This window comes from Rhopalosiphum maidis, chromosome 3 (genome assembly GCF_003676215.2).
Source record: "Rhopalosiphum maidis isolate BTI-1 chromosome 3, ASM367621v3, whole genome shotgun sequence".
Classification (NCBI taxonomy): Eukaryota; Metazoa; Arthropoda; class Insecta; order Hemiptera; family Aphididae; genus Rhopalosiphum; species Rhopalosiphum maidis.
The window spans coordinates 1,256,957-1,267,501 of NC_040879.1; the positions used below are offsets into that span (position 1 = coordinate 1,256,957).

Here is a 10,545-nt window from a genome sequence, read left to right on the forward strand (position 1 = left end):
TTTTTGAATTTAACACAGATAATTTTAGTGAGCATTGTTTAATCATACAATTATAATCTTTCAAATTAATTTAAACTATTGTTATCAAAGTTATTGTAAATGATGTGGTTTGTTCACATAAGTAAAGCTAACAATTTTTTTGGAATTCTCATTTCCTTGAAGAATTTTTATCATTAACATCTTGCAATTAACACCTATTGCAACTCTGGGACAATGGTCTGTTATTATTCTTCATTTTTTTAAGTTTTACCCAATTAATATTATCGTTCATTCAAATGTTCATTCTTTTTATTTAACTTTCTAAACAACTTGTTAGAGATCTTAAGGATTCTTATGTGGTTTTCTTAAAAATATACAGTAGCAGTAACACAAAAAATAGTGTTTAAATGTCACTGTATGTTTTATACTGATATTGCCACCACAAATGGTAAATCCTGTTTTTCAATCATTCTGTAGTAAAGTAAAAGTAATTGAGTTTAATAAATTTTTTGATTTTAGTAAAAATAGAGTGAGGAATTCTCCTAAAAATTGATTGAATAATAAATTCATAGTGAAACTTGACATTGGTTTTTGAAACTTTGGGAAATTATTTGTTAATTCAATTAATAAATTATTGCAGTCAACGATTTATTTATATTTTTTAACATTGGAATGTTCTTTAATGTCATTTAAAACATTACATGAGTTCTTAGTTAACTATTTTGTTATATTTTTGAAGCCAATTTTATTTTCTTCTGAAGTCTGACAACACTATATATTTTATTTGTAACGTGTTCTTATTGTACAAACACTTTTGCTTTATTCAACCCAATACATCATATTGTTTATCTAATCTTGGAAGTTTAGCCTTTTGTAACTCTAATTATGCATTATTTTCTGTTCTATTTCCGATACTAATGCACATTATTATTTACAGATTTTCATGGATCATCTGACGTTGTCTTTGATGTTCACCATTCAGTCTATTGAAAGTCAATATTACAGTCATACGGCGTCAAATTTATTATTATGTTTTATCATCAATTTTTGAATTTAACACAGATAATTTTAGTGAGCATTGTTTAATCATACAATTATAATCTTTCAAATTAATTTAAACTATTGTTATCAAAGTTATTGTAAATGATGTGGTTTGTTCACATAAGTAAAGCTAACAATTTTTTTGGAATTCTCATTTCCTTGAAGAATTATTACCATTAACATCTTGCAATTAACACCTATTGCAACTCTGGGACAATGGTCTGTTATTATTCTTCATTTTTTTAAGTTTTACCCAATTAATATTATCGTTCATTCAAATGTTCATTCTTTTTATTTAACTTTCTAAACAACTTGTTAGAGATCTTAAGGATTCTTATGTGGTTTTCTTAAAAATATACAGTAGCAGTAACACAAAAAATAGTGTTTAAATGTCACTGTATGTTTTATACTGATATTGCCACCACAAATGGTAAATCCTGTTTTTCAATCATTCTGTAGTAAAGTAAAAGTAATTGAGTTTAATAAATTTTTTGATTTTAGTAAAAATAGAGTGAGGAATTCTCCTAAAAATTGATTGAATAATAAATTCATAGTGAAACTTGACATTGGTTTTTGAAACTTTGGGAAATTATTTGTTAATTCAATTAATAAATTATTGCAGTCAACGATTTATTTATATTTTTTAACATTGGAATGTTCTTTAATGTCATTTAAAACATTACATGAGTTCTTAGTTAACTATTTTGTTATATTTTTGAAGCCAATTTTATTTTCTTCTGAAGTCTGACAACACTATATATTTTATTTGTAACGTGTTCTTATTGTACAAACACTTTTGCTTTATTCAACTCAATACATCATATTGTTTATCTAATCTTGGAAGTTTAGCCTTTTGTAACTCTAATTATGCATTATTTTCTGTTCTATTTCCGATACTAATGCACATTATTATTTACAGATTTTCATGGATCATCTGACGTTGTCTTTGATGTTCACCATTCAGTCTATTGAAAGTCAATATTACAGTCATACGGCGTCAAATTTATTATTATGTTTTATCATCAATTTGTGAATTTAACACAGATAATTTTAGTGAGCATTGTTTAATCATACAATTATAATCTTTCAAATTAATTTAAACTATTGTTATCAAAGTTATTGTAAATGATGTGGTTTGTTCACATAAGTAAAGCTAACAATTTTTTTGGAATTCTCATTTCCTTGAAGAATTATTATCATTAACATCTTGCAATTAACACCTATTGCAACTCTGGGACAATGGTCTGTTATTATTCTTCATTTTTTTAAGTTTTACCCAATTAATATTATCGTTCATTCAAATGTTCATTCTTTTTATTTAACTTTCTAAACAACTTGTTAGAGATCTTAAGGATTCTTATGTGGTTTTCCTAAAAATATACAGTAGCAGTAACACAAAAAATAGTGTTTAAATGTCACTGTATGTTTTATACTGATATTGCCACCACAAATGGTAAATCCTGTTTTTCAATCATTCTGTAGTAAAGTAAAAGTAATTGAGTTTAATAAATTTTTTGATTTTAGTAAAAATAGAGTGAGGAATTCTCCTAAAAATTGATTGAATAATAAATTCATAGTGAAACATGACATTGGTTTTTGAAACTTTGGGAAATTATTTGTTAATTCAATTAATAAATTATTGCAGTCAACGATTTATTTATATTTTTTAACATTGGAATGTTCTTTAATGTCATTTAAAACATTACATGAGTTCTTAGTTAACTATTTTGTTATATTTTTGAAGCCAATTTTATTTTCTTCTGAAGTCTGACAACACTATATATTTTATTTGTAACGTGTTCTTATTGTACAAACACTTTTGCTTTATTCAACCCAATACATCATATTGTTTATCTAATCTTGGAAGTTTAGCCTTTTGTAACTCTAATTATGCATTATTTTCTGTTCTATTTCCGATACTAATGCACATTATTATTTACAGATTTTCATGGATCATCTGACGTTGTCTTTGATGTTCACCATTCAGTCTATTGAAAGTCAATATTACAGTCATACGGCGTCAAATTTATTATTATGTTTTATCATCAATTTTTGAATTTAACACAGATAATTTTAGTGAGCATTGTTTAATCATACAATTATAATCTTTCAAATTAATTTAAACTATTGTTATCAAAGTTATTGTAAATGATGTGGTTTGTTCACATAAGTAAAGCTAACAATTTTTTTGGAATTCTCATTTCCTTGAAGAATTATTACCATTAACATCTTGCAATTAACACCTATTGCAACTCTGGGACAATGGTCTGTTATTATTCTTCATTTTTTTAAGTTTTACCCAATTAATATTATCGTTCATTCAAATGTTCATTCTTTTTATTTAACTTTCTAAACAACTTGTTAGAGATCTTAAGGATTCTTATGTGGTTTTCCTAAAAATATACAGTAGCAGTAACACAAAAAATAGTGTTTAAAGGTCACTGTATGTTTTATACTGATATTGCCACCACAAATGGTAAATCCTGTTTTTCAATCATTCTGTAGTAAAGTAAAAGTAATTGAGTTTAATAAATTTTTTGATTTTAGTAAAAATAGAGTGAGGAATTCTCCTAAAAATTGATTGAATAATAAATTCATAGTGAAACTTGACATTGGTTTTTGAAACTTTGGGAAATTATTTGTTAATTCAATTAATAAATTATTGCAGTCAACGATTTATTTATATTTTTTAACATTGGAATGTTCTTTAATGTCATTTAAAACATTACATGAGTTCTTAGTTAACTATTTTGTTATATTTTTGAAGCCAATTTTATTTTCTTCTGAAGTCTGACAACACTATATATTTTATTTGTAACGTGTTCTTATTGTACAAACACTTTTGCTTTATTCAACTCAATACATCATATTGTTTATCTAATCTTGGAAGTTTAGCCTTTTGTAACTCTAATTATGCATTATTTTCTGTTCTATTTCCGATACTAATGCACATTATTATTTACAGATTTTCATGGATCATCTGACGTTGTCTTTGATGTTCACCATTCAGTCTATTGAAAGTCAATATTACAGTCATACGGCGTCAAATTTATTATTATGTTTTATCATCAATTTGTGAATTTAACACAGATAATTTTAGTGAGCATTGTTTAATCATACAATTATAATCTTTCAAATTAATTTAAACTATTGTTATCAAAGTTATTGTAAATGATGTGGTTTGTTCACATAAGTAAAGCTAACAATTTTTTTGGAATTCTCATTTCCTTGAAGAATTTTTATCATTAACATCTTGCAATTAACACCTGTTGCAACTCTGGGACAATGGTCTGTTATTATTCTTCATTTTTTTAAGTTTTACCCAATTAATATTATCGTTCATTCAAATGTTCATTCTTTTTATTTAACTTTCTAAACAACTTGTTAGACATCTTAAGGATTCTTATGTGGTTTTCTTAAAAATATACAGTAGCAGTAACACAAAAAATAGTGTTTAAATGTCACTGTATGTTTTATACTGATATTGCCACCACAAATGGTAAATCCTGTTTTTCAATCATTCTGTAGTAAAGTAAAAGTAATTGAGTTTAATAAATTTTTTGATTTTAGTAAAAATAGAGTGAGGAATTCTCCTAAAAATTGATTGAATAATAAATTCATAGTGAAACATTGACATTGGTTTTTGAAACTTTGGGAAATTATTTGTTAATTCAATTAATAAATTATTGCAGTCAACGATTTATTTATATTTTTTAACATTGGAATGTTCTTTAATGTCATTTAAAACATTACATGAGTTCTTAGTTAACTATTTTGTTATATTTTTGAAGCCAATTTTATTTTCTTCTGAAGTCTGACAACACTATATATTTTATTTGTAACGTGTTCTTATTGTACAAACACTTTTGCTTTATTCAACCCAATACATCATATTGTTTATCTAATCTTGGAAGTTTAGCCTTTTGTAACTCTAATTATGCATTATTTTCTGTTCTATTTCCGATACTAATGCACATTATTATTTACAGATTTTCATGGATCATCTGACGTTGTCTTTGATGTTCACCATTCAGTCTATTGAAAGTCAATATTACAGTCATACGGCGTCAAATTTATTATTATGTTTTATCATCAATTTTTGAATTTAACACAGATAATTTTAGTGAGCATTGTTTAATCATACAATTATAATCTTTCAAATTAATTTAAACTATTGTTATCAAAGTTATTGTAAATGATGTGGTTTGTTCACATAAGTAAAGCTAACAATTTTTTTGGAATTCTCATTTCCTTGAAGAATTATTATCATTAACATCTTGCAATTAACACCTATTGCAACTCTGGGACAATGGTCTGTTATTATTCTTCATTTTTTTAAGTTTTACCCAATTAATATTATCGTTCATTCAAATGTTCATTCTTTTTATTTAACTTTCTAAACAACTTGTTAGAGATCTTAAGGATTCTTATGTGGTTTTCCTAAAAATATACAGTAGCAGTAACACAAAAAATAGTGTTTAAATGTCACTGTATGTTTTATACTGATATTGCCACCACAAATGGTAAATCCTGTTTTTCAATCATTCTGTAGTAAAGTAAAAGTAATTGAGTTTAATAAATTTTTTGATTTTAGTAAAAATAGAGTGAGGAATTCTCCTAAAAATTGATTGAATAATAAATTCATAGTGAAACTTGACATTGGTTTTTGAAACTTTGGGAAATTATTTGTTAATTCAATTAATAAATTATTGCAGTCAACGATTTATTTATATTTTTTAACATTGGAATGTTCTTTAATGTCATTTAATACATTACATGAGTTCTTAGTTAACTATTTTGTTATATTTTTGAAGCCAATTTTATTTTCTTCTGAAGTCTGACAACACTATATATTTTATTTGTAACGTGTTCTTATTGTACAAACACTTTTGCTTTATTCAACTCAATACATCATATTGTTTATGAAATCTTGGAAGTTTAGCCTTTTGTAACTCTAATTATGCATTATTTTCTGTTCTATTTCCGATACTAATGCACATTATTATTTACAGATTTTCATGGATCATCTGACGTTGTCTTTGATGTTCACCATTCAGTCTATTGAAAGTCAATATTACAGTCATACGGCGTCAAATTTATTATTATGTTTTATCATCAATTTGTGAATTTAACACAGATAATTTTAGTGAGCATTGTTTAATCATACAATTATAATCTTTCAAATTAATTTAAACTATTGTTATCAAAGTTATTGTAAATGATGTGGTTTGTTCACATAAGTAAAGCTAACAATTTTTTTGGAATTCTCATTTCCTTGAAGAATTTTTATCATTAACATCTTGCAATTAACACCTGTTGCAACTCTGGGACAATGGTCTGTTATTATTCTTCATTTTTTTAAGTTTTACCCAATTAATATTATCGTTCATTCAAATGTTCATTCTTTTTATTTAACTTTCTAAACAACTTGTTAGACATCTTAAGGATTCTTATGTGGTTTTCTTAAAAATATACAGTAGCAGTAACACAAAAAATAGTGTTTAAATGTCACTGTATGTTTTATACTGATATTGCCACCACAAATGGTAAATCCTGTTTTTCAATCATTCTGTAGTAAAGTAAAAGTAATTGAGTTTAATAAATTTTTTGATTTTAGTAAAAATAGAGTGAGGAATTCTCCTAAAAATTGATTGAATAATAAATTCATAGTGAAACATGACATTGGTTTTTGAAACTTTGGGAAATTATTTGTTAATTCAATTAATAAATTATTGCAGTCAACGATTTATTTATATTTTTTAACATTGGAATGTTCTTTAATGTCATTTAATACATTACATGAGTTCTTAGTTAACTATTTTGTTATATTTTTGAAGCCAATTTTATTTTCTTCTGAAGTCTGACAACACTATATATTTTATTTGTAACGTGTTCTTATTGTACAAACACTTTTGCTTTATTCAACCCAATACATCATATTGTTTATCTAATCTTGGAAGTTTAGCCTTTTGTAACTCTAATTATGCATTATTTTCTGTTCTATTTCCGATACTAATGCACATTATTATTTACAGATTTTCATGGATCATCTGACGTTGTCTTTGATGTTCACCATTCAGTCTATTGAAAGTCAATATTACAGTCATACGGCGTCAAATTTATTATTATGTTTTATCATCAATTTTTGAATTTAACACAGATAATTTTAGTGAGCATTGTTTAATCATACAATTATAATCTTTCAAATTAATTTAAACTATTGTTATCAAAGTTATTGTAAATGATGTGGTTTGTTCACATAAGTAAAGCTAACAATTTTTTTGGAATTCTCATTTCCTTGAAGAATTATTACCATTAACATCTTGCAATTAACACCTATTGCAACTCTGGGACAATGGTCTGTTATTATTCTTCATTTTTTTAAGTTTTACCCAATTAATATTATCGTTCATTCAAATGTTCATTCTTTTTATTTAACTTTCTAAACAACTTGTTAGAGATCTTAAGGATTCTTATGTGGGTTTGCCTAAAAATATACAGTAGCAGTAACACAAAAAATAGTGTTTAAAGGTCACTGTATGTTTTATACTGATATTACCACCACAAATGGTGAATCCTGTTTTTCAATCTTTCTGTAGTAAAGTAATTGAGTTTAATAAATTTTTTGATTTTAGTAAAAATAGAGTGAGGAATTCTCCTAAAAATTGGTTGAATAATAAATTCATAGTGAAACTTGACGTTGGTTTTTGCAACTTTGGGAAATTATTTGATAATTCAATTAATAAATTATTGCAGTCAACGATTTATTTATATTTTTTAACATTGGAATGTTCTTTAATGTCATTTAAAACATTACATGAGTTCTTAGTTAACTATTTTGTTATATTTTTGAAGCCAATTTTATTTTCTTCAGAACTCTGACAACACTATATATTTTATTTGTAACGTGTTCTTATTGTACAAACACTTTTGCTTTATTCAACTCAATACATCATATTGTTTATTTAATCTTGGAAGTTTAGCCTTTTGTAACTCTAATTATGCATTATTTTCTGTTCTATTTCCGATACTAATGCACATTATTATTTACAGATTTTCATGGATCATCTGACGTTGTCTTTGATGTTCACCATTCAGTCTATTGAAAGTCAATATTGTAGTCATACGGCGTCAAATTTATTATTATGTTTTATCATCAATTTGTGAATTTAACACAGATAATTTTAGTGAGCATTGTTTAATCATACAATTATAATCTTTCAAATTAATTTAAACTATTGTTATCAAAGTTATTGTAAATGATGTGGTTTGTTCACATAAGTAAAGCTAACAATTTTTTTGGAATTCTCATTTCCTTGAAGAATTTTATCATTAACATCTTGCAATTAACACCTGTTGCAACTCTGGGACAATGGTCTGTTATTATTCTTCATTTTTTAAGTTTTACCCAATTAATATTATCGTTCATTCAAATGTTCATTCTTTTTATTTAACTTTCTAAACAACTTGTTAGAGATCTTAAGGATTCTTATGTGGTTTTCTTAAAAATATACAGTAGCAGTAACACAAAAAATAGTGTTTAAATGTCACTGTATGTTTTATACTGATATTGCCACCACAAATGGTAAATCCTGTTTTTCAATCATTCTGTAGTAAAGTAAAAGTAATTGAGTTTAATAAATTTTTTGATTTTAGTAAAAATAGAGTGAGGAATTCTCCTAAAAATTGGTTGAATAATAAATTCATAGTGAAACTTGACGTTGGTTTTTGAAACGTTGGGAAATTATTTGATAATTCAATTAATAAATTATTGCAGTCAACGATTTATTTATATTTTTTAACATTGGAATGTTCTTTAATGTTATTTAAAACATTACATGAGTTCTTAGTTAACTATTTTGTTATATTTTTGAAGCCAATTTTATTTTCTTCAGAACTCTGACAACACTATATATTTTATTTGTAACGTGTTCTTATTGTACAAACACTTTTGCTTTATTCAACTCAATACATCATATTGTTTATTTAATCTTGGAAGTTTAGCCTTTTGTAACTCTAATTATGCATTATTTTCTGTTCTATTTCCGATACTAATGCACATTATTATTTACAGATTTTCATGGATCATCTGACGTTGTCTTTGATGTTCACCATTCAGTCTATTGAAAGTCAATATTACAGTCATACGGCGTCAAATTTATTATTATGTTTTATCATCAATTTTTGAATTTAACACAGATAATTTTAGTGAGCATTGTTTAATCATACAATTATAATCTTTCAAATTAATTTAAACTATTGTTATCAAAGTTATTGTAAATGATGTGGTTTGTTCACATAAGTAAAGCTAACATTTTTTTTGGAATTCTCATTTCCTTGAAGAATTATTATCATTAACATCTTGCAATTAACACCTATTGCAACTCCGGGACAATGGTCCGTTATTATTCTTCATTTTTTTAAGTTTTACCCAATTAATATTATGGTTCATTCAAATGTTCATTCTTTTTATTTAACTTTCTAAACAACTTGTTAGAGATCTTAAGGATTCTTATGTGGTTTTCCTAAAAATATACAGTAGCAGTAACACAAAAAATAGTGTTTATAGGTCACTGTATGTTTTATACTGATATTACCACCACAAATGGTGAATTCTGTTTTTCAATCTTTCTGTAGTAAAGTAATTGAGTTTAATAAATTTTTTGATTTTAGTAAAAATAGAGTGAGGAATTCTCCTAAAAATTGGTTGAATAATAAATTCATAGTGAAACTTGACGTTGGTTTTTGAAACGTTGGGAAATTATTTGATAATTCAATTAATAAATTATTGCAGTCAACGATTTATTTATATTTTTTAACATTGGAATGTTCTTTAATGTTATTTAAAACATTACATGAGTTCTTAGTTAACTATTTTGTTATATTTTTGAAGCCAATTTTATTTTCTTCTGAAGTCTGACAACACTGTATATTTTATTTGTAACGTGTTCTTATTGTACAAACACTTTTGCTTTATTCAACCCAATACATCATATTGTTTATCTAATCTTGGAAGTTTAGCCTTTTGTAACTCTAATTATGCATTATTTTCTGTTCTATTTCCGATACTAATGCACATTATTATTTACAGATTTTCATGGATCATCTGACGTTGTCTTTGATGTTCACCATTCAGTCTATTGAAAGTCAATATTACAGTCATACGGCGTCAAATTTATTATTATGTTTTATCATCAATTTTTGAATTTAACACAGATAATTTTAGTGAGCATTGTTTAATCATACAATTATAATCTTTCAAATTAATTTAAACTATTGTTATCAAAGTTATTGTAAATGATTTGGTTTTTGCACTTATGGAAATCTAACAGTTATTTTGAATAATTTTTTTCACAAATTTATTATTTAATTAATATTCTGCAATTAAGTTGTGAAATTTATTAATTATCATAGTCTGTAATAATTCACTATTATATAAGTTAATGGTTAATTAATACTGTCCATTTTAATGACTTTCCTTGTTATTTAAATTACAAAAATTACTTTTTTTCATTTGATACAGTT

General features: G+C 25.2%; 2 long non-coding RNA genes across 2 annotated transcripts; both read left to right on the forward strand.

Moving 5' to 3' along the window:
* The first annotated feature begins 939 nt into the window (after positions 1 to 939).
* LOC113560205 lies at positions 940 to 6,096 on the forward strand. The gene is made up of 6 exons (XR_003406089.1): positions 940 to 1,050; positions 1,940 to 2,073; positions 2,963 to 3,096; positions 3,986 to 4,119; positions 5,010 to 5,143; positions 6,033 to 6,096. It is a non-coding gene; the product is annotated as an uncharacterized LOC113560205 (long non-coding RNA).
* Positions 6,097 to 8,129: 2,033 nt separating this feature from the next.
* On the forward strand, positions 8,130 to 10,175 carry LOC113560206. The gene is made up of 3 exons (XR_003406090.1): positions 8,130 to 8,207; positions 9,095 to 9,228; positions 10,112 to 10,175. It is a non-coding gene; the product is annotated as an uncharacterized LOC113560206 (long non-coding RNA).
* Positions 10,176 to 10,545: the final 370 nt, after the last annotated feature.